This window comes from Euprymna scolopes, chromosome 29 (assembly GCF_053919585.1).
Source record: "Euprymna scolopes isolate OS-2025 chromosome 29, ASM5391958v1, whole genome shotgun sequence".
In the NCBI taxonomy this organism is placed as follows: domain Eukaryota; kingdom Metazoa; phylum Mollusca; class Cephalopoda; order Sepiida; family Sepiolidae; genus Euprymna; species Euprymna scolopes.
The window spans coordinates 64871386-64897505 of record NC_136510.1 but is presented as its reverse complement, the minus strand read 5'-3'; the positions used below and the strand labels follow the sequence as shown (position 1 = coordinate 64897505).

The 26120-nt window shown below is 37.8% G+C and overlaps 2 protein-coding genes across 4 annotated transcripts in view; one reads left to right on the top strand and one right to left on the bottom strand.

Moving 5' to 3' along the window:
* LOC145252669 (uncharacterized) overlaps positions 1 to 26120 on the bottom strand; it is a 151321-nt gene that overhangs the window by 11703 nt on the left and 113498 nt on the right. Inside the window, exon 1 of one of the 2 annotated variants that reach the window (XM_080112452.1) lies at positions 14317 to 14739. The exons of the other annotated variant lie outside the window; for it this stretch is intronic. The gene's annotated coding sequence lies outside the window, so the exon portion shown is untranslated. Of the gene's footprint in view, positions 1 to 14316; positions 14740 to 26120 lie in introns of those variants that run through there. 2 annotated transcript variants of the gene reach the window in all.
* LOC145252672 (lysosome membrane protein 2-like) overlaps positions 1 to 26120 on the top strand; it is a 160772-nt gene that overhangs the window by 36634 nt on the left and 98018 nt on the right. Inside the window, exon 1 of one of the 2 annotated variants that reach the window (XM_080112462.1) lies at positions 13235 to 13650. The exons of the other annotated variant lie outside the window; for it this stretch is intronic. The gene's annotated coding sequence lies outside the window, so the exon portion shown is untranslated. Of the gene's footprint in view, positions 1 to 13234; positions 13651 to 26120 lie in introns of those variants that run through there. 2 annotated transcript variants of the gene reach the window in all.

Here is a 26120-nt window from a genome sequence, read left to right as displayed (position 1 = left end):
GCAACAAAAATGAACTTCACACATAATGGCCATCGACAGAAGATCATTGTGTTGGTAGAGATTATGACACTCAGTTTATTATAGAAATGTTCAAGTCGATGTCTGATACAACATATAATCTTGTACCTCACTAAATGTGTTAATCAATCTTAATCATTTTGACTTATTTAATGCTGGATAGAATATTTATTGAATGCAATCACCTTATTTAAGTCATACTACACAAATATATAACGTAACTTTTAGTTTTAATAACTTTTATGTACGTCACAGGTAGGATTTTCTTTGTTTTTTCATATGAGTACTATACTGAACAAGTACCTTATTTCTTGGGTAGGATACTGTACAGGTATCTTATTTCTAATATAAGGATGAAACTACTCGATGAGTTTACATAATTTTCTGTTGTGCTAACTTTTTCTGTATATCACAAGTAAAAGTTTGTTTTTACATCAGAGTGCTATAATGGAGAAGCACCTTATTTCTTATATAAATGTCATATTACTTGAATATATTACATGATTTTCGGTTTTGATTACTTTTATGTATGTCACAGGTAAGATTTTCTTTGTTAGTCAATATGGGTACTATACTGTACAAGTACCTTTTTTTCTAATTTACAAATAAAAGAACTCAATACTTTTATGTAATTTTCTGTTGTGCTAAATTTTCTAGACGTCAGGGGTAAGAACTTGTTTTTTCATCTGGGTGCGATAGTGAAGAAGCACCTTATTTCTCATTTACAAGTCATGCTACTCAAATATATAATGTGATTTTTGGTTTTAATAACTTTTATGTATGTCACAGGTAAGATTTTCTTTGTTTTTCATATGAGTACTATACTACACAAGTACGTTATTTCTTATCTAAAGATGAAACTAGTCGATGATTTTTATATAATTTTTTCATATGAGTACTATACTAAACAAATACCTTATTACTTGGGAAGAATTTCTTGTATACATAAATACATTAAAAAAGTAAGTTACCATTGTCTGTGATTTTTGGAATATGACAAATATACAATACTTAAAATTCATAATGATCAGTTAATTAGTTTAGGAGTGAATCCAATACATACAAATATGCACATACTTAAACGTCATAATGATCGGTGAAGTATTTTAGGAGTAGATCCAATACATAGAAATATATAATCATACACACATAATTAAAATTCATAATGATCAGTTAATTAGTTTAGGAGTGAATCCACTACATACAAATATATAAACAAATACACATGCTAAAAAATCATGATGATCAGTTAATTAGTTTAGGATTGAATCCAATATATAGAAATATATAATCATATACACATAATTAAAATGAAATGGCGTTGTTCTGCACATAATTAAAATGCATAATGATCAGTTAATTAGTTTAGGAGTGAATCCAATACAAAATGCCATTACTTGATCTATTTACGTAGTTTTGGGGATGTAACAAATAAGCCCATGTATCATATATATTTGGAATATGACATTTTCATTACATACATCAAAAACATTCTTCTGTATTTATTTTTTAAAGAAAAGTGTGTTTGTAAAATTATTACATAATAATCACATTCAAAAGGCAAAAATATCGGAATGAAAAAAAAAAAAGGAAATGGTGAAGCTCAAAACCGCAACACTGATGTTAGTAGTCAGTCGTTTTATCCACTGCACCAAAGGGACGATTTGAAACTGTTGTGAAATAACTAAATAAATGGAAATCTGTTTTACAGGACGTATGCATGTGCAGAATAACGCCATTTCACTACGCTTGCCAAGTTGTGATTTCTTTCATTTTTTAAACCCCTTTTTGAGCCCCTTAGCAATTATTTTAACCGAGTAAATACCTCTAATAAAATTCTGCACCAAAAATACAATCTTTTGAGCTACTGCACGCTGTCCAGCGACCTTCTGTCTGGGAGGAGATACAATTTGAAAAACGGAGACAGACATAGTGAGATTTATATATTAGACTAGCAAGGCCACTTGGCGTTGCTTGGGATCGTATAAGAAAAATTTTGAACATACCTGTTATTCTTAGGATAGAGGAATTTTTTATGTCTATGTATCATTTGCCATCTTGAACAAAAGAATATTTTACCTATCCTAGAACGGGTATTATATGTATGAGATAATTGTATGTTCCCTAGAACAGGAAATTAACAGCACATATATGGAAAAAAGTTTCCTTGCCTAGGACGGGTAATATACAATACACATTTAAAATTAATTTACATAATTTTCTGTCGTGCAAACTTTTCTGTATATCACAGGCAAGAGTTTTTGTTTTTACATCAGAGTGCTATAGTGAAGAAGAACCTTATTTCTCATTTAAAGTCATACTACCTGAATTTATTACATGATTTTTGGTTTTAATAACTTTTATGCACATCACAAGTAGGATTTTCTTTGTTTTTTCATATGAATACTATACTGCACAAGTACCTAATTTCTTGGGTAGGATAATGTACAAATACGTCATTTCTAAGATATAGATGAAACTACTCGATAATTTTACATAATTTTCTGTTGTGCTTACTTTTCCGTGTGTCACAGGTGAGAGTTTGTTTTTATATTAGAGTGCTATAGCAACGAAGCACCTTATTTCTTATATAAATGTCATACTATTTGAATGTATTACATGATTTTCGGTTTTGATTACTTTTATGTACGTTGCAAGTAAAATTTCCTTTGTTTTTCACATGGGTACTATACTGTACAAGTACCTTATTTCTTGGGTAGGATACTGGACAAGTACTTTTTTCTAATTTATAAATGAAAGAACTCAATACTTTTATAAAATTTTCTGTTGTACTAAATGTTTTGTACATCGGGGGTAAGAATTTTTTTTTTATCTGGGTGCTATAGTGGAGAAGCACATTATTTTTTAGATGTAAGTTATACTACTCGAATATTTAACGGGAGTTACAGTTTTAATAACTTATGTATGTCATAGGTGAGATATTCTTTGTTTTTTCATTTGAGTACTATATTGCACAAGTACCTTATTTCTTGGGTAGGATACTGTGGAAGTATCTTATTTCGAATATAAAGATGAAACTACTCGATGATTTTACATAAGTTTTTCATATGAGTACTATACTGTCAAATTCATTATTACTTGGATAGAATTCCTTGTACACATAAATACATTAACAAAGTAAGTGAACATTGTATGTGATTTTTGGAATATGACATCTATCGACATATACAAACATATACATTACATATAATTCATAATGATCAGTCAATTAGTTTTGGAGTTGATCCAAGACACAAAAATATATAATCATATACACATAATTAAAATTAATAATAATCGGTTAATTAATTTAGGAGTGAATCCAATATATACAAATATATAAACATATACACATCCTTAATGATCGGTTAATTAGTTTAGGGGTGAATCTAATATGTAGAAATATATAAACATACACACATAATTAAAATTAATAATGATCGGTTAATTAGTTTTGGAGTGAATCCAATAATAGAAATACATAATCATATACACATCCTTAAAATTAATAATGATCTGTTCATTAGTTTAGGAGTGAATTCAATACATACAAATATACAGACATGTATACATAAATAAAATTAATAATGATCGGTTAATTAGTTTAGGAGTGAATCCAATGCACAGAAATATATGATCATATACACATCATTAAAATTAATAATGATCGGTTAATTAATTTAGGAGCGAATCAAATACATACAAATATACAGACATATACACATAATTAAAATTCATAATGATTTGTTTAATAGTTTAAAAGAATGAATTCAATAAAAATTCCATTACTGGATCTATTTACGTGATTATTGGAATGTAACAAATAAGCCGATATAAAATATATCTTATATATTTGGAATATGATACTTTCGTTATGTACAGCAAAAACATTTTTCCGTATTTTTTTTTATATAAAAATGTTCTTGTATAATTATTACGTAACATTTAAAAGTCCAGAATATCAGAATGTAACAAAAAAAAAAAAAATAAATAAAAATAAAGAAATGGTGGAGCTTGAACCAACAATATTGGTGTTAGTAATCGATGACGCTACAAAGACACAACTGCGTTAATAATCTGGTAAATTTAATAAATAAACCTCTGTTACAGATCGTGCGCATGCGCAAACGACGCTATTGTCGCTATGCTCGTTAAGTTGTCATTTCTTTCAAGTTTGAACCCCTGTTTTGAATCCCTTAGTAATCGTTTTAATCAATTAAACACCCCTAATAAAATTCTGCACCCTATATGCAATCTTTTGAGCTACTGCACACCATCAAACGACCATCCGTCTAGGAGGAGATACAATTTAAAAACGGAGACAGACACACACACACACACACACAGTGAGATTTATATATTAGATTTTTATATATATATATATTATATTTTTGGCTTTTTTTGTCACTAGCAGAGCTGCTTGGAGTTGCTCATAACAACATTTGAATATAACAATTTCAAAATAGAAGCATTTTTACAAGTCACTTTGATCATTTATTTACAAAGTTGTATAGAGTAAAAAAAGCTCAAGATGGAAACGTTTCATTATTATGAAACTGTAAAAGACATTCTGGACACCCTGATAGTATTAGAAGATATTAATTCAATTCTCATAGTGATGAAAAAGGAAGCAAATATTTTATTCCCACATTTTCTATAAGGAAATTAAACAGATAATATTTAAGGTGTGTCAACATTTGCTTCAGATAAAAAGATAAAAAAAAAATTGTTTTAGTCTTTTTTTATATTTTGAATAATCTAAATGCTCTGCTAACTTTATTGCATATTTAGAAGTGGCATTGTTCACCATGTTTTGAAATTGATATTTAGGTGTTCAATTGAAAAATCTTTCATCTTTTGGGAAAGCACAAATGGAGTACCTTTTTCTGTAGAGAAATAAAACCTATTTTCTGAAAAAAGTCAAATCTAAAACAGGATTAAATATTCATCAAAATTTATTCAATAAACATTTTCGTTAACATAAAAACAAAAACATATGGCAGATCTTGATGGTGAAACAGAATGTTAATCTCTGCTCTGTTTATGTTTTATCCGCCATCTCATTTGATTGATGCACTAGCAGACTGCCTGGTATTGTCTGATTGTAAAATATGCTTCAACATCATATTTTTACTCATGCAAATTTCGTACTCGTTATTATAGTCAATTCTCTATTGATTATTATATTGTACCAAATATACAGTAATGATTTCAAGAGTTAAAAAATATGACTTGAGTGCCATCAATCAGAATCAAAACCGAAATATTTAGCTCTCCATCAGTATTCACTACCATATGGCCTAAGGACAGATGGATATAAAAACTTTAAAAAATTAATGTAATTTAACATATAAATGCATATCTATGCATGTGTAGAGGAGTACTTTAAGTCGACTTACTCTTGCCAAATTCCAATGTTTCAGTTTTGAACTATTTTTACATTTTACAATTTTTAAGCTATTTTTACCAACTTAAACCAAATCGAATGTGTTTCACAGGTTCGAATTCCTTATATATCTAGTTTCGAGTCTGTAGACAAAAAATTGACAGTAGTTTAGTAGAGACCATTCCACACACATAGATAAGGTCACTTATATATTATATATCTATAAAAGTGAAATTGTCTCTGTGTGTTTGTGTGTGTACATTTCCCTACCAAACTACTCTATCAATTTTTAATCTACAAGACTCGAAATTTGACATAAGTGGTATTGAGATTTGGGGAAATCTTTTTAACTGGTTTTTGGCCAGAAATTTGGCTGTCAAGGGGTCAAAGTTCAACGATTTGACCTTTGAAAACTCTACCAAACTCCTCTGCCAATTTTGGGTCTAAACATTTGAAATTTTAGCTGTAGATTACTTGGACATAGATCAAACTTTTTCATTTGATTTGAGCCCAAAACCATAAATGTTAAGTGGTCAAAATTGGGGTCAAAGTTAAAAAAAATGTTACCTCTGCGGTCTCTACTAAATTACTCAGCCAATTTTTGGTCTAAACATTTGAAATTTTACATAAAGTATATTCAGACATGGGGCAAGCTTTTTAATCAGTTTTTGGGCGAAAATTTGGCTGCCAAGAGGTTAAAGTTGAAAGAGTTAACCTTTGCAGACTCTACCAAACTCCTCCACCAATTTTGGATCTAAACTCTTGAAAATTTAGATGTAGATTACCTGGACAGGAGTCAAACTTTTTATTATATATATATATATATATATATATATATATATATATATATATATATATATATATATACTAGCATGGGTGCCCGGCGTTGCCCGAGTGTTTGGAGGTGTATGCTGAGCAAAAAAAAAAAAAGGTCAATTTTTTAAAGTTTGACCCCTATTATGACCCCTTAACATTTATTGTTTTGGGCTCAAATCAAGTTAATAAGTTAGATCCATGTCCAAGGAACCTATATCTAAAATTTCAAGTGTTTAGATCCACAATTGTTGGAGGAGTTTGATAGAGTTCTCAAAGGTCAAATCGTTGACCTTTGACCCCTTAACAGCCAAATTTCTGGCCGAAACCCGATCACATAGATTTTCCCAAATCTCAGTACCCTGTATATGAAATTTCGAGTCTGAAGACTAAAAATTGACAATTATTGCGTAGGGAAATATAAACATACAGGCACGGTCACTTTTATAGATAGATAGACTAAGAGATTAAACAAAAATATATACGTATACATAAATATATATGGAAACAATTTTTTGTTTCCATATATATTTATGTATACAAATAATATTATGCAAGTATAAATCATGTAGAATATCTACATGAATATAATTACACGTAATAGTTACCTAAAGATGATCATCCCATAAGAAAACTGAAAAAAACTAATAGGGAATTAATTAAAATGAATGTTTAAAAGAATATGGAAATTAGCTAGATCTTTTGCTAATGAATTAAATTCCACAAGCCATATAAAATTGTATTTTCTTTTTAAATAAATAGAAAAGAGGGGTTTTAATGTGAATATCAATACACACAAAAGAAAAACGAATTTATAGGAGTATAGATACATATGCACATAAAGTTATGAACAGTACATAGGGCCCAAGCAAAGCCAGGCTGAACTGCTAGTATATATATAAACTAGAAAAACTGATGAAAATAAAAATTGAATAAATTATAATGTTTATTAAATTACAATATTTAATTAATCCATCAAAAATTCATTGAATTGATTGATTTTTTGGATTTTACAAAAATTCCTTCACACATAAGATTGCATTTTCTTCATTGTGGACCTTATTGAGTACAGCTTCATTCATTATTTGATCAAATTAAAAATTTTAACAATATTTGCACTCCACAATAATCCATCCACTCTTGGATTCCAGACTCTTCCTTTTGACCTCATTATAATTAATTCTCTATCATTTTCCCTCGAATCAGTTCTGTACCCGAATCAATTATGTCTCTCACAGTATAGATGCAACATTCTCCTTAGATACTAATGCCCAAGTACATGTATTTGGGGATTTTAATGTCCACCACAATAGTAAGCGTGGTTTCTTGAGTTATACAAATGCAGCTCGTAGCAATATGCATAGCTTCTCTATATCTGATTCCCTAATACAGTTGTGTTCCTGACCTGCCTCCCAGATAGTGATGATCAACAAGCCACAAGTCTAGGTCTATTTCTAACCACAGTACCTGATGATTGTGTGACAAATGCACATAGTCCACTCAGGAACACAGATCACCTTCTTATATTAGTTGACATCACCTTAAGTTCTTGAACTCAAGCTAAAAAAATGACAAGATACTTCAAAACGTCTGATTGGGAAGCCATTAAAGAACACATGAGAGATTTTCTATTGACCAATATTTTTTTTCTATTGAACCAATGAGACAACTAAATGACAATGCCAATAAGACAACTAAATGACCCAAAATATGAAGTATTTTAGCAAGCCATACTTTCCCTAATAGTTTACTTCAAATTGTGCAACTGCCATTACCCAAAGGCAGCATACACTTTGCCAATTTGTCTGCTACAAATCAAATACAAATAGACTAAAGTTTATAGAAGCTAAAAATAATTGTATGATTGAAATAGCTGATGTCAAGAGAAGGCATACTGAAATGACCAGGAAACATCAAGTTACAGAAAATAGGAACTCATGATTTGTGGAAAATCTTTAATAGTGTGATGATATACTCAACAATTTTCTCACTATACAACAACCATGAGGTCGCTTGCATAGCAATCAAGAAAGTTGACCTACTTACCTGGCAGTTTGCTTCCAACTCCACCTTAGATCTAACAAACCACTCTCTTCCAAATTTCCCTTTGTGGACAGAAACTACACTCGTAGATCTGAAAATCACCCCTTCTCGTGTCTGTGATATCGTAAAAGCCCTAGATACTTCTAAGGCATGTGGGCCTGATTTCATTTCTACGATACCAATAAAAAATGCTCTGCTGAGTTAACCCCTATCCTCTCCAAACTTTTTAACAAATGCCTAGCCTAGTCATACTTCCCTGATGGAAAATTGCCTCTGTTGTGCCAGTATTTAAGAATTCTGGTGAAACAACTGAATAACACTCTACAAGAGAGCCTAACATTCATAGGTAGCATGAATTGGAACTAATACATTAAAGATATTGCCAAGGCTGACACAAAGAAGGTGGCTATCTCCTATCATGTTAGAAAGTGAGAGCATCCTATATCTTTCCAAAGCCATAATTCGCCCATGCATGAAGTTTTGTTGCCACATTTGAGCTGAAATATCTATTAGTAATCTCTCACTCTTAGATAGAGTCCAAAACAGAATCTCAAACCTAATGGGTTCCATACTATCGGCCACACTCCAATCCTTGTCACAGCTTATTTGGCCAAGATGGGCATCAAGACAGTTCCTCACTCTCCTTATAGTACAGACCTTGCTCCCTGTGACTTTTGGTTATTCCCTAAGCTCAAGGAAAACCTTAAAGACTGTCGTTATGAGACAATTGAAGATGTGACATAGGGCCTTCCAGAAGTTGTTGGAACAGTACAATAAGTGCATTGCAGCCGGAGAAGATTACTTCAAAGGGGATTATAGTTTCATGTGTGTACTATCAATAAAATACACAACACAAAAAAAATCTAGGAACTTACTGAAGACACCTTGTATTTTCAAATTTATGCTAACCAATGATGCATTTTTTTTAATGTTTATCTTCTGATGAAAAGAGTTTATCTTTGAAAATCCATCGATTAAGGATTTTTTCTTTTATTATAATTTATTTTGAATTAATAAATATTGAAATTTATTCAATTTTTATTTTCATCATCAATGTTTCTTGTTTGTTTAATTGCTCTATCTAGTATATTGAACTTGTTATTATCTTGATAAGTTTTAATTTAAAGATAAATATTATCTTTATCATTGGAATTTTATGCAGGCGTCCGTGTATGCATATATATCTAAAAATAAAAATGTATCTTCAATGCAAACAATGCTTGTGACAAATATTTAAAAATAATGATGCTCTACATCTGGTATAAAGAAAACAAATGATTCAGATTATGCTAACTAGTTCCACGTATAAAAAAAATGCACTTAAGTAATATAGAAAAAATGATAAAGAGCAAAATACAATGTCTCAACAATTCTATAAATGTAAACAATGTTAAAAGTAGTGGAATTAAAAAAAAATTACAAATCTGCATGAAAACATTCTAAGACACATAATGATGAAAACAAATCCTGAGTGCATTGTTTGAATTACACGTGAAAAAAACAGATTGTGCTATCATTTAACATGATACCATAGAAATATCTAACTGCAATCGTAACATTTTTTATACATACTTTTCATCACGCCTCTTTTTATTCACCATGACAATGCACCATGCTCATAATGTCTTCAGTATCCAGCAGTTGTTGATAGTGTAAAATATTGTCATACTGGAAAAACCTTTCTATTCACTTGAACTTGTTTCATATGACTTTTTTCTCTTTTCCAAGTTCAAGGGGATGTTCAAGAGGAATCAGGTCATAACTATAAAGCTGAAAGGCATCCTAGAATAATTCTTTCAATATGATAGAAGGATGAGACTAAAAGGACATGATAACTTTGAAGGGGAGACAACCACTTAGTTTTAGATTGAAATAACTTGTGATATCATCCCCAGTATTTTTCAGATTTACATTGTATCTTAAGTTCAAGCCACATTCACAATTTGTATTGTTTTCAGAAAATCATAAACATGAAATATATTGTTATCTCCAGATTTTCAAATTAAATCAAAGAATAAAATTATTTTTTAAGAAGATAAAACAAGCCATTTTCTAAAGTTGAAATTGTGATATCATCACCCCCCCAAGTCTTAGGAAGTAGGGGAGATTGAGAAAAATAACAACAAAAAAGAGCAAATAAGTTTATCAGCAGAACAATGGTATAGGAAATTCGATATAGGATTGTTAATCAAGATGTGACAGGAACAAAAGAGCAAATATAAAGGTCATTGAGTTTTGCAGCAGTTTGTGATGGGGATAGTTATGGACAGTCTTGCGTTTGTGGTGATTGATGACAGTTACAATAGAAACAGTTGTGAATTGGACATTGTTGAAGGCAGGTTGTAGCTCGGATGAGATGAGAAAATAAATTGGTTAACAGACTCACTAACATAGCCTTGGCAAATGACTAAGTTGCAGACGTAAATTTTTAGATCAATGGTGTCACACACACAAAATTCAACTATTTGCAGAATGTGTGAGAATTTTTGTTTTATTTTATTTTTCCATACCATGCGTGCTCCCCCTTAACATCTACCAATGTGAGAAATGACGACACAGCCAGCAGAGAAGATGAAGGAGAAGAAAATCATAGAAACAATGTTGAGGTCGGCAATGTTATTGAGCAGGGTCGTACGTGGCTTTACAAATATGGGAACCTTTAAGAAATTATTAATTATTAAAACAAAGTTACAGACAATGATAAAATCATTTATTTCTTCTACTTCTGTTCAAAGGAAAAACAATAGTTGCACCTGGCTTAGTTTCATGCTCTCCTCATCTCTTGATGGTGAGTGGATGTCACAAATGAGAAGTAAATCTATCAACAAAAATTGTCAGCATTTACTCATCTGTTGTCCTAATGCAATCACTTTGCAAGAGATGGAGCAATAAAAAACGTTACCATAACAGATCAGGATGCAGATAGATTTAATTCCCAAATGGAATCAGTTGACCATGACACCATGGATATGGAAAGTGACAGAACAGAATTACCATTTTTAAAAGAGCAAAATGATCAATTTGTGCTGACATTTTTTCTAATAAGATTTGGTCATGTTCCCAAATCAACTGAGTTCTGTCACTCAAGACACAAAGATTGAATAAATATATTTTTTCTCCCATCCAGACAGATTTATTTTGAATTGCATTTAATTGAGATGGTTGGTGCTAATGCACTTACTGATCCGCGCTATTTTTAAATCGTATTTCCAAGTTTAATTAAAGTTTTATGATATGTTTTTTTATTCAATTGTAAGGTTAAAGTACAGAATAGGTACAAAACACCCTCTCCTCCCCATGTTAAGAATGGCTTTTTAAATAATGTCATTATTTCAGCATGGATCAATAAGTGCATGAGTACCAGATTGTTAAATTGCATTCACTCCAAAAATACTTTTACATAAAATGAAAACAAAATTTTAGAGAAATAGTTCAGACATAACGAAACATTAAATTAATAATCTATCTATGTGACTTGCTATCTTGTCCCTAGACGCAAAGTGATATCATCCATTAAAATACAGATGACTCGTGGATTATGCTAATAAAGGATGAGATCATCCATTGAAACAGAGGAAGGGGATAACTGCGAACAGTGGATGATGTCAGCCATCAAACAAATAAAAAAGAGAGGGGTAGAAGGGAGAGAGATTTTTTATGAGGCTTTATCCAGATGACTTGTGACCCTTTGTCAAAAGTATCCAGCTAACAAGAGTTGACATCAGGATGTGTTATTCTCTAGTCATCTTTGCCCCTACTTGTGGCAACAAAGCACGTAGGCGTTATGGAACTACAAATCTATAAAGTGAGAATAACAATGAAACTACTATTTCTTCATGTGTGTTGACTTTGTATAAATTACTTTTCCTTTATGCGTGCTGGGTGAAACCTTTTTTAATTTTGTATGCAACCACTAGGCCTTGCTGGTCTGGGTGTCAGGGATAACAACCTGCAATCTTGCATGTATCATGAAGTTAATAAATAAAAAAAATGGCACAAAGCAAGAACATAGAAAGGAAGAAGCATAATAAATATCTGCCTGCATGGAAGACAAATTATTTTGTTGTCGGTGGTTAAATTATTGAACAGATCACATAACTAAAAATGTGTTATATATAATTGTTAGTTGTATAAGAGACAAGCATAATACATATTTGTTTGTGTGGAAGATGATCAGCCGTTTTTGATCATATAATATGATTTTAGTTAAATCATTAAATGTAACCATTTTTGGGAGGAGGGGTATAGCCATTCGGACTTAGGATCAGTGGTAGGATTTTCTTTTAGGGGAGGGGGATTGTTGCCATCTGGACTCATAATTAGTGATAGTTTTTTTGGTTTTTTTTAGAGGAATATTACCATCCAACCTTATGGTTAGTAACAGGATTAATGGACTTATTCTTTTTTTTTAGTGGGAGGAAGTACCTGGAGCTAGTATGATTAAAAGAGTTTTTGATTTTAAATCACCCCACACCTAATTTACCTCCCTTAACGAATAATTATTCATCCAATTAGAAAACAGCTTGGAAATAGGCGATCATTTTACATTACAATTTCATGTGAGACTGATCTATATTCTAAATTCCTATCCCCCCCCCCCCAGTTTTTCAAAACGTTCACACAAAATAATCTAAAGACGTACAACTTCATTTTTTGGGAGTGGAGAGTGTAAAAGGGGTTTGAAACTTTATCATGGAAGCTGAAGCAGTTTCACTCTGATTTCAATGGCATCGTTAAAGATAAATTGCATCCTAATTTTTTTCCCCCGAGTGTAAAAATAAATTGGCTTCATTTCAAGAGATTTACTTTAAACTTTTATTTTTCAAACCCAATCAAATTTTAACTGAAATGAATACAACATTTTTATCATAAGCTCCTTTTAATAACTAGTCCGATAAGTCACGCCCACTTTTACCCGCAGAAAACAAGCATATTATAAATACACCCGTTTCATAATGTATCATTCCTGAACATTCTGCTATAAAAACTAATGAGCATTTAAACTGTCAATCTAACAATGTTTTGATTACGATCTTTTTAACGTCTGGATAATTCACAATCCTTAAATAATCGACTCGAACTAATTATCTCGGCTAATGAATGATTGAATGAGTCCCTCTTGCAACGGCTCTCAAAATATGGACAAGCATTCTGTTTTCATAGCCATGTAAACTGCCATTTTACCTACATATAAAGTGTCTCTTTTGTGAACTTGCACTTTGGAACTTTATTTTGTTTGTGTGATATTTCTCTCGCTCACAATCGTTTTCATACAAATGTTTAACCGTCCCTCCCAAAAGTGATCCTCTAAAATTAACACACCAAAAAACAAAACACCGCTCTCTTCTGTGTTAAGTTTCTAAATAATAATGTCATTATTCATCTGGAAGGTGAGTAGGGCTTTGTTAACTATTCTGTACTTCGCCACGAAATTTAAATTTTTAGTGTGTATGTAGTCATTATTTTTCCGGAACTGACAACATATCCATTCATTTAAAAATATTTCTCACATTTACTGCCGTGAACCTAATAAAATTAAAGGTGAAACATCAAGTATGGTGGCTTAGTTGTGCTCTCAAGTCAAACAAATAAAAAAAAAAAGAAGAAAAACGTTTTCTCCGGCGGCTTTGTTGAGAATTGTTTTGCTAACTTGTATTTGTCATTTTTATTTATTTACTAAACAGTCGATTCTTTTCATTTCCACTTTTCAACTCCGTATCTCAACAAGAAAGCAAAGCATTGCGTTTTATTTTGTATTTGCTAGTTTTATGGTGGGGAGGGGTGTAATTTTACACGATTTGTTCGTGTGAATAAAACTTCGAATTCATAAAAATCGAACAAACTTACAAACAAAAATACAGCAATAAGAATTGCAATCAATGTAATAATTTACCCAAAGAACAACAAAGGGTGTGATTTGTTTGTTAATGGTCACATAAATTCTAAATACAGTTCAAATAAGTAAACATGACGAAACACTGATTTTTCAACATAATAACAGTTTCTATTTACGTCTTTTTCCTTTTTATATTGTGAACTAAATACCTTTCACTTACCCACAGAAACGATCTGCACAAGAGCGGTGAAAGAATTAGAATGTTCCTTAGTTAAACTCTTCCGGGGTTTCTTGGCGGTATTATAACGTTGGAACTAGATAACGAATGTGACGTTTAGTAGAATCTATCTTTCTGTTTCATTAGTTTTTTTCGTGAAATAAACATGAAGTATTATGGAAACCTAGAATAAGTCAAACTGAATTTCTGTTATAAATTTTTTTTTTTTTTTTTTTTACAGATATTTACGGAAAGAAAACTTTCATAACGATTATCTATCTATATATAAGTGTGATGGACATAGAGAGGACTACCTCAGATACAGGCGAGAATCTGTCTCGGCAGCTGAAAGACAGAAAAAGAAAAAAAAGAGGCCCAAGAAGGCGGCTGTTGTCTTTTAAAGCCTCCGGTCACACATAGATCTCGAGCAGTCTCGTGTGGTATATGCAAATTGGGTGTGCCCGAAACATTATAAAAGACGAGTCGCTGGGAGGAGTGGGAGAAGCGTTTAAGACATGCGAATAGAGAACGTCGACGAGTATCTCATGTTGTGAATAAGGAATTCTACTCGACTCAACTTGTGACTAGCGAACCTCTGCTTGACGTTTTAACCAAAAGGTTTTCTTGCTTTGCGTTAGACAAAGACTTCTGATACAAGTTATTTCGGCTGTATTCTAATCATGGTTCTAAGACAGTTTGACCTCCGACTCATCCCCCAGTTCAGTGTTAGTCTGTTCGAGCACGTGGTTGTAAATGTGTCTTAATATTAAAGTTACAAGCTAGATGAAGATAAAATGTCGTTTGCGTGTCACTGCTGTCCCAACTTTCACTTTCTGGTTACCACTTGACGCGTCTTCTCTCCACTCCAAAACGAACTTCTGCAACTTTAACTTTTCTCTCCCCGAATCCGACTTTTCTCTTCTACAAATACAACTTCTCTGCTCGCAATCTAACTTCAGAATGCCCTCCTTCCCCAAATCACTCCTCTTTTATCTCCAATCAGGAGCATCTCATTTGCATACCTCGTGGTCACCCTGTAGGCATATAAAGAAACAGGGCAGCCATTTTTGTTTCTTTCTTCTTCATTATGAACACGAGGTAAGCCACACAAAAACGCGGTCGGTCGTTCTTGTTTCTTTTTTCTTCATTTACACCACACGCCCCCCTGATCTTCGAGATCAATTGGATACTTTGTAATCCTCCATCCAAGCAGGTCGCCTCCTCTCACGTCGAGGCCTCTGGGGGACAACTTCTCGGGGGTTAACGTTTTCAGGTTCACTACAACGCGGGCCTAAGTCAGGTCGAGCAGCATCATTTGCTTCTCGGTGGCCCTCGATTTCCCCTTCTTCACTGCCCTCACTGCATACCGGCAATGTCACACGACGCAGGTCTAAGATATGCCGGGGAACGCCATTCACCATCACATTGTTCTTCGACTGCAATCCTGTTACGACCCCTCTTTTCCAACAAGTGGTACACTGTGCATTGGGGGGTTTCACCCACACCTCTTCACCTACTTTGATAGTGGCTTCTTCACTCTCAATTCCTGCTGTTTTGTTGCACGGATGCTGCCACTTATATGTGAAAACGGCCCTATGAGGCACAGTTGTCTCATCTTGTTTGGTCTTCGGGTGATACGTTGCTTTTTTCCGCAGCGGCTTTAATGGTGCGATGATTCCTCTCCACTATTCCGTTGCCACTCGGCCGATACGCTGCTCTGAAAAATTGCCTTACTCCCCACTTATCGCACACCCCTTTAAAGGCTTCTGATCGGAAAGCGGGGCCATTGTCCATTAAGAGTTCCTCAACCAGCCCTCTCTCCAAAAATATCTCCTCGATGACCCCTCTGATCGCCCATGCAGCTTCTGCCCTGATCTCTCTCCAGATGGCAAACCTTCCCGGTCCACAGTCGACCATCGACAGATACAATTTGTGGTGATAGTGTGTCACATCAATGGCCAATCGCTTCCAGTCCTCTGCAACGTGTAGCTCTCCTGCTTCGTGTCTGGACGGTCCAGGGTCAATTGATTGGCACTCTCGACAGTTCTCCACCACCTCCCTAACCTCCTCCTCGGTGGTCTCCGGGTAAACCTCTCTGGCTAGGAATAACGTTCGTTCTCGACCAAAGTGGTGCATTTCGTGTGACTCTTTGACTTCTTCCCCTGCACAGCATACCGAGGAGACCTCCTTTCCCTCCTGCAGCCAGGCCTTCTTCACGCGTGTCATCGAATCCGCCTTGTTTTTTCTGACGGGACCAACACAACAGATACTCTCAACTGGAATTCCGCTATCAGGTCGGTGAGCGCGCCGAGTCTGCGCTTGATCAGCATTTCCGCAGCACCCCTGGTCTTAACTCTCTTATCGCCAGTTACTGCCGACCGAATCCACGACGCTACCGTTGCCGAATCGGTTTTGACTTCAATTATTTTCAATCGCCATTTCAGGGCCAGATTGATTCCTTTTATAGCGGCATCTAGTTCTGCTATGTTGATATGGGAGAAGTCGTTGTTTTTTCTTAGCCACGCCGCATCCTCCACAGTTACACCTCCTATCTCTAGTACGACGCCCAACGCCAGGTTACTGGCATCGCACCAAACCACACCCGCGTCTTCGCCGCTGACATACCATTTCCCTTTCACTGGGTCCTCATTCCTCACTCTCGCAATGACTTCTTGCAGCATGTTCATGACCTCCTTCATGACACGGCCCTCCCAGCCATCAGTGCCTGTTTGTCGTTTAATAAAGCTGCATGCTATCCTTAGCCAGCCAGCGATAGGATAGTGCCCGACCAGCCTCCCGCAGACTGAGAAGAGTTCTCGCCTCGTCAGCTCAGATCTGACTTCGGGTATTGCATTCCCTCGTTCGAAGACAAGGCTTTCTTTTCCATCTCGCCTTAGTTTCAACCCCAGCACCGCTCCTCCATCTAGGGCCTCCGCCGGTTTTGCAGTTAACCCATACTTCTCGACATGGCTTCTTACTTTCTCTGCTGTCACCTCTGCCTCCTCCACCAGGATGTTGTCAATGTACGAACTAGTGGCCTCCTCCACTGTACAGTCTTTGCTCAGCACTGTCTTCAGCACGGCAGTCATAATTTTGGGGGCTGAACTCAGCCCAAAGCCTAACCTCGTCAGACAATACACCCGCCCCTTGTACCAGACCAGTTGGTACTGCCAGAGTTTTTCATCCACATGGATCTGCAGATATGCCGATTTCAGATCGACAATCTTAGTGGCCCGCCCCATTCTTCTCCATTTCCTCATGACCTCCTCACATACGTCGATCCCCGTTCCAGTGTGGCAGGCTACGTGTCTGTTCAATTCCCTAAAATCCAGCACGGGCCTAATCTTGTTTTTGGTAGGCTGAACAACCGCCAGTAGTGGCAACACTCCTTTTTCTTCCCCTGTCCACGGTTTCAGAATTCCTTCTTTTATCCACCTCTCCACTTCTTCCTCGAATCCTTTTCTTATTTCTCCTCGCAGGGTGTTTTCGTAGCAGCCCACCTTATTGTAGTTCTGGGGGCCCGGAGATCCATTTCCATTCCACCGTCCACCTCACGCCATCAAACTTCGCCAGGAAATCTTTGTCCTCAATGCAGCAAACCTCCGGTTTTGGGGTTCTGACGGTTCTATCACCTTCCACTCCTGCCATCCCCACTGCGCCGAGACGTCCAAACGTCACTTGGCCCCCTCTTAACGTAGCGCCCCCCAGTCGGTTAATTGCACTCATACCTATAATCACGTCGACACCACCGACCAGATGATTCAACACTAGGGCTTGCAGTCCAATGGGCACCCCTTGCACCATTACTTCCGCTATCGTCTCTCCTAGGCATTTCACATCCCTGCCATCCACGGTCCTAATAATCCTGGTTCCGCTCCATGACCTCGCGACATTCCTCGCTAACAACGTTGTAGTGCAGCCTGTGTCGACAAGGGCTATGGCTCTCTTCCCATTGACTACCACCGGTAACCGAGACAATGTTCCATCATGCGCCATTTCCACACAGAAGGGGTAACCACTGGCGCAATAGCTCCCCTTCACTCGTTTCCCTGGTCCCGTGCAGCAACACAATAGCGGCTAATATGCCCCACTTGTCCACATCGGTAGCACGTGATCCCCGGTCTCGGCTCTTTGCAGTCCTTGATCAGATGAGGATCCTGGCACCGGAAACACTTGATGGCAGGTCTCCCCTCCTGTCGCCTCGCCGGCTGCCTCTCATTCAAGTGAGGCCTCATGCACATATTTCCACTCACAGCTGCAGCCACGATTGGGCTTTTAACATTTTTCACTAGGACTCTGGCGTGGACCAAGAGATTGTCCACTTCCATAGGATGGATCCCCGTGATTCTCTGCATGTTCGCAGAGATTTCCTCTGGGAAGCCGTTCACTAGGTACAGCTTTACCGTCATCTCCAGGCTCCTCCCCACGTAACCAGCCAACCCTGCCAGTCTCCTGATCTCTGCCGCAAAGACGTCAATGGACTCGCTGGTCCACCTCAAACTTGACAGCTTGCCAAGTGCTTCAAATGGGCCCTCAGCGAAGGCCAATTTCAGCCTTTGCTCCACTAAGGCAAGGTCTTCCTTGTCTTCATCTCGCATCTGCTGGTAAATCGTGAGGGCTTCCCCCTCTAAGTATAGCGGCAGCAGGGTGACCACATCTTCTATCTTTTGCAGCTTCGCCACCATTTTTAATTTCTCCAGCCACTTAATCAGGTCACCCTCCCCAGTAAAGGGTCTCAACATCTGAGTGCTCAGTCTCCACTCAGCCATGTTAATTGCTTGATATGCCGAAATAGCTTGTCGTTTGCGTGACACTATTGTCCAAACTTTCACTTTCTGGTTACCACTTGACGCGTCTTCTCTCCACTCCAAAACGAACTTCTGCAACTTTAACTTTTCTCTCCCCGAATCCGACTTTTCTCTTCTACAAATACAACTTCTCTGCTCGCAATCTAACTTCAGAATGCCCTCCTTCCCCAAATCACTCCTCTTTTATCTCCAATCAGGAGCATCTCATTTGCATACCTCGTGGTCACCCTGTAGGCATATAAAGAAACAGGGCAGCCATTTTTGTTTCTTTCTTCTTCATTATGAACACGAGGTAAGCCACACAAAAACGCGGTCGGTCGTTCTTGTTTCTTTTTTCTTCATTTACACCACAGTATTACCATAAGAAGAGGTGCTTAGTTGATAGAGGCACATAAGTAGAAACCAGGATGACTGGAGAAAGAGATTACATGAAGAGATAGAAATCTGAGAAAGCAAGCATGTTTATTTCGTCAGGACGCCATTACAGGAAGTGCCTCTTCCGGCCCGCAGTAAACGGAAGTCCTTCAAACAATCATGCAGTAAATGTCCTTGTTATATATATATATATATAACATTCCCCCCCCCCTTCCCAGTTCTTTGATGATGAAAGCCAGGTTCTAACTTGTGTAGTCCTGCATCCATCTGGGTTGATGTATTAGTTGTCCTGATCTTGATCGACGACCTGCTTCTGGGGTTGCTGGGTTTGCTGCTTCTGTTCTTGGTCGATGATCCTGCTCGGGTGAGTTGAATATTGTGTCAGGATAAGGCAGTGTTGCTGGTATCTTTGACCAAGGTATTAGCAGATGTTTGCGGTTTCGGCGTATGGTTATGCCATTTTCCATTAATACCAAATAAGACCTTGGTTGGTGGCAATGTTTTATGACCTTGCCTTTCCTGGACCAAGTTCTACCATCGTGCAGTCAGACATGATCCCCTATCTTTAGTGGGGTGAGATTTCGCTGTTTGCTGTTGTCCGGTTTCACCTTTTGTCTCTCATTAGAGGGCAATATGCATGGTTCATGACCATGGTTTCTCATGACTGGTAGGAGTGTTCTGATTTGGCGATTCATTAGTTTTGCCGTTGGTGAAGAAGAGTTGTTTTTGCCCGATGTTGTGTGCAAGGTTAGTAGAGCCAGATATGGATCATCCCCAGTTTGGAAACATTTGCGCAATGCTTCACTGTTTGAATCGTTCTCTCCACTAAAACGTTGGATTGTGGGTATTCTGGGCTGCTTGTTACATGAGAGAAGTCCCATTTAGTGGCAAATATTTTGTATTCATGTGATGTGAATTGAGGACCATTATCGGAGATTACCAGTTTAGGTATTCCATGCATGGAGAAGATGTGTTTTGCTTGAGTTATTACTGTTGAGGCCCTTCTGTCAGTGAGATGGCTAAATTTGAAAAATTTTGAGTGGTAATCCACTACCATGACGTAATCTTTCCCATGCAGTCTGAAGAGGTCTGTGCCAACCGTATCCCAGCGTTGGTCAGGAATATCATGTGGTATCTCTGACTCTGAACTTTGTCGGTTGCTGTACTGTTGACATGAATCACAGTTTTTTATCATGTCTTCTATTTCCTTGTTCATATTTGGCCAGAATAGAGCCTGTCTGGCATTGGATTTAGTTTTTTCAATTCCCAAGTGTGCCTGATGCAAAATCTTGCGTATTTCTGCTCGCATATTAGTCGGAACAATAATTTGTTGGCCCTTTAATAGAAGTCCTTCCTGGGAAGTGAGTTCAAGCCTGAAGTTGAAATATGGGTGGAGGCAACTGTTTAGATTGTGTCGATGATCTGGTCATCCTTCCATGATTTGCAATGTTTCATCTTTAGCTGTCTCAGTTGACAGCTATTGTCGACGTCTGTCACTGATAGGCATTGAGGACATTATGGAGTGGACAAATAGATTCATTTCTTTGTCCGGGATTTCTGGTGTATTGCATTTCTGTGCTGCACGGCTGAGTGTGTCCACAACATACATTAATTTTCCTTTAGTATATTCAATTTTAAAGTCATACTTCTGCAAGCGTAATAAGAAGTGTTGTACTCTGGGTGGAGTTTTAGCAATTTGCTTTGTGACAATAGTTTTGAGAGGCTTATGATCGTTATTAATTACAAGGTGTTGTCCATATAAGAATTCGTGAAAATGTTCACAGGCAAATACTATGGACAGCATTTCCAGTTCAAGGGGGCAATAATTTTTTTCCGCAGATGTGAGAGATCGGCTAGCAAATGCCATTGGAGCCCAATTATTATTGTGATTTTGTTCCAACATGGCTCCAAGTCCTAGAGTTGATGCGTCTGAAGAGACCCTGATTGTAAGTGCTGGGTCAAAAAATGTTGGACTCTGCGTGACCAAATCTTTTAGTCATTGGAGGGCTTCTTTTTGTGGTTTATCAAAAGACCACATGTTGTCTTTTTCCAACAAGAGGTGAAGAGGTGCAGTTTCATTTGATAAGTTGGGGATGAATTTTCCTAGGTAGTTGATCATCCCTAGGAAGCGCTGAAGTTCGGTTTTATTTGTTGGATCTGGCATGTTTCTGACGGCTCTGCATTTGTTTACATCCGGTTCAACTCCACGGCTGGATATGGTGTGGCCTAGAAATGCCAATTCAGTAATGTTAAACTGGCATTTGGATTGATTTAATTTCATGCCGGATTTCCTTATGGCGTTCAGGACTTCAATCGTTCTGTTTTGCAGAGGTTCTTGAGTGTCCGCCCAAATGATGATGTCATCCTGTGAATTTCTGCATCCTTCGATGTTTTCGATGCCGCCTGCTATTTTTGCGTGGCATATTTCACTGTGCATTCCATATGGGAGACGTTTAAATCTGTAGCGACCACAGGGTGAGTTGAAGGTAAGGAGTTTTGAGCTTTCTTCATCAACTTTGATCTGCCAGAAAGCCTTTGATGCATCGAGCTTGGTGAAGAATTTAGCACCTGCCATTTCGTGAGTGCTATCTTTTTATAGCCTTGTTGAGATTCCTTGGATCAAGGCATACTCGAAGGGAACCGTTGGGCTTTTCCACTACTACCAGTGACGATACCCATTCTGCTGGTTCGGTTACTGGTGTTATGACTCCCAAGTCGATCATGCTTTTCAGCTCTGTTTCTAATTTTTTCTTTAATAAAAAAGGAATTTTGCGTGGAGGGTTTATGACTGGCTTAACTTTAACCCGAGTATGGGAGAAGCATTCATATTCGCCACTATAAATGTAACATGATATTTGCGGTTCTGTCTAGTTAGTTGAGCAACACATTTGCCCTGGACTGGTATCGCCGTGTTGTTATAGGCAGAGAGCGATGTTTTGGTAGGTTTTATTTCTGGTCGATTAGACAACCTGTAGTAGTCTCTAACAGGGAGAATGTTGACTTGACTGCCTGAGTCTATTTTGAATTGTATGTTAGTTCCATTGACGGGCAGAACCACATTCCAATCTTCTGATAGGGCATTGACCTTGTGAGTTAGTTACTTTTTTCTTTTTTGTTGGTAAAGATTTGGCTGAGATACAGTCCACATAATTTTCAGATAAATCTTCATCTGTAGAAGATGCCTCGTTGTATTCTTGATAGACTTTGTGGGCCGATCTTTTGGCCATGCATCTACTGGCAAAATGATTTTTCTTTTTGCATTAATTGCAGGTCTGACCGTATGCTGGGCAGTTTCCACGAAAATGTGAAAAAGAGCAGTACTTACAGTTTTTTATTTTTTCGTTACTGTAGTTAGGGTCTGACGAGTTGCACTCACTTCTGGGTGCTTGTTCTATATATATTTTTTTTCTGGGTTCTTTTTAGTCAAATGTACCGACTTTAAGTCCCTTTGTAGAACACCCATTCTTTGTTTGGTTAGCTCGGCCATTCGACCTGCTTTTATGGCCTTTTCCAGGGTCAGGTTGGATTCTGCAAGTTTTTCCTGCAGACGGGGTTCATTCGTGCCTATTTTTATTATGTCCCGTATTAGGCTATCAGCGAGTTCGCCAAATTCACATTCCTGGCTTAATGTTTTTATTTTGGTGACAAACTCGTCAAATGGTTCTGCGTCATCCTGACGCGCCGTAAGAAATTGGAAACGGGAGAGAGTTTAGTTTTTCCGGGGATTACAGTGTTCTTCGAATTTTTCGAAGACTGTTGAGAAATTGAGGCTGTCTTCCTCGGACTGAAAAGCAAAGCTTCTGTATATTTTCCGGCCCTGTTTTCCGAGGCATTGAAGAAGAATACTTGTTTTTACTTCGTCACTTTTTCCTAGCTTTTCCGTGGCAGTTAGGTATATTTTTAGGTCTTGTTTGAATTCCTTCCATTCTTCAGAAAGATTTTCAGATGAGAAATTTGGTGGAGGTGGTTGAATAAAGTGAGAGTCTATTCTGCTTGTAGTATGTAAGTGTATGTAGACGATAGTGTGGATACGTTAGGCCACTTCTGATACCATGTTATGTTGTTCGAACACATGGTTGTAAATGTGTCTTAATATTAAAGTTACAAGCTAGATGAAGATAAAATGAAGTGTCTTACCATAAGAAGAGGTGCTTAGTTGATAGAGGCACATAAGTAGAAACCAGGATGACTGGAGAAAGAGATTACACGAAGAGATAGAAATCTGAGAAAGCAAGCATGAAGCATGTTTATTTCGTCAGGACGCCATTACACGAAGTGCCTCTTCCGGTCCGCAGTAAACGGAAGTCCTTCAAACAATCATGCAGTAAATGTCCTTGTTATATATATATATATATATATATATATATATATATATATATATATATATATATATATATATATATATATAACATTCAGTGGCGCAGCAATGGACGTTCCAATAGTAGAATGGCTAGAGGATGTAGAGTTAATGTGTGAGCTGTGCGAGGTAACCAAGGTGGAGTGAGTACTGCTGCTGTGACTGAAAGATGCAGCCCGTGAGATGTATCGGCAACTCTCGGAGGACCAACAGAGTGACCTCGATGAAATCAAGCGTGCCCCTGTAAAGGCTAACGAGACGGATTTGTTTACGGCATTGGAACAGTTCACCGCCCGCCGCCTTTGGCCAAGGGAGACTGTGGATGAGTTTTTGATGGATTTGCAGTGGCTAGCACACCTGATAGTTGGATAAAGGGAGCCTCCGTGAATGGATTGCCATGCCATGCAAAGAGATTTTTGCGAGCCTCAACCCGAATGGACAAGCTGTCATTGAAAGAGCTGCTTGAGAAGGCTCGTGTAGTGCTGATGGATACCAGAGATGAGGAGGGTGTCGCCGCGGTGCAACCTCAAGAGGCCACATGTGCACCTACACCACTATCTACAGCTAGCGAAAACACCAGAAGAGTTAACTGCTTCAGATGTGGGGGCTCAAACCATTGGGCCTGTGACTGCCTTTCGTCGCGGTCAATGACCCAGAAGCCTAGTGGACCGCGGTGTCACAAATGCAAAAAATGGGGACACCTAGCTCACGGACTAGGGGAGGAATTTACAACACCAGTGTTCTCCCCAGATCGTCATTAAACAAGGCGCTACCCATGGTGAGCGTATGCGTTAACGGGCGTGAGTACCACACACTTGTGGATACAGGTTGCGTCCAGACACTTGTGCGCAAAAATGGTTGCGACACTTGGAAAACGACAAGAACTCCGATGCTGACTGTAGGCGGGAGCTCGTTGTCCTCTTGCGGAGAAGGTATCATCCACATAAGCATCGGTAGCGGGCCTGAAGTAGCCGTGCAAGCTCTGATTATAGACAGGGTATGGTTTACTCTTAGGAATGGACGCAATTGTGCAGCTGGGTGGAGTCGTAGTAGATGGAGCTGGGAACGTGACGTTCTCCCAATGCAAAGACTGCGTTGGCGCGGCACTCATCCTAGATAAGCCTGATTTTCATGCGGAGTTCGACCAGTGCACAAAGTGCTTGACTGTCGCTTGGAAGTGGTCGGACGAACAACCACCAGAGAATTTGTTCAATAGAGTGCCAGACTACAAGATTTCCCCCGAAGCTCACGTAGAGTATGATAGGGAACTACAGACCTGGATCGACAATGGATAGCTGGTTCCTTATCCTGAGAAGACATTGGGGCAACCAAAGTTTTTAATCCCATTAATGGCGGTCGTCCAGCCAAACAAACAAAAAGTGAGGCCGGTGCTCTATTATAGGGAGTTAAACAAACACGTGGACCCCTTTACGTCTCGCGCAGATGTGTGCACTGATAAATTACAGGAATGACAGAAAGCAGGGTCTAATGTGTGTGTGCTTGATCTTTGTTAGGCGTACCTTCAAGTGCGTGTACACCAGTCACTATGGCCTTATCAGACAATTCTGGTTAAAGGGAAGAGATACTGCTTAACCTGTATAGGTTTCAGACTCAACGTGGTGCCATCATTTATGCAAACGATTGTTGACACTATTCTGGCTCAGGATGAGCGCATAAGGCAGGCAACATCTGCATATATTGATGATGTGTACGTGAATGAAGGGGTTGTATCCACGACGCATGTAAAGGAGCATCTCTGCAACTTTGAACTTCTCAGTAAAGAACCAGAGAGACTACAGGATGGTGCGCAGGTGCTTGGTTTACAGGTCCGGGGAGAAGACGGTGTCCTGCATTGGAAACGGGAAAATGAAGTTCCAGACATGCCTCGCGATGTCACGCGAAGAAACATATTTTCTTGGTGTGGGTGGCTGGCTTTGTGTTGCGGTGGTGTTCATAAAGAGGAGAGCATCTAAAGTCACCACTGGATGGGATGATGTGGTACACGACGCCCCTCTCAACACAATGCTGGAGGAAGTCCTCACCAAAGTGCACAAGGAGGACCCTGCACAGGGCAGATGGTACGCTGACAGCCGGGACCTGAGTGTGTGGGTTGATGTGAACTCTCTTGCCACGGGCGTATCAATAGTCCCTGATGGGGCCGTGGTGGAAGATGCCTGCTAGTTATGCTCAGAACGGGACTCCCAGCATAGAAACCTGGCAGAGCCTGATGCCGTCATCAAGGGGATAAACTTTGCGATCCTCTGGAA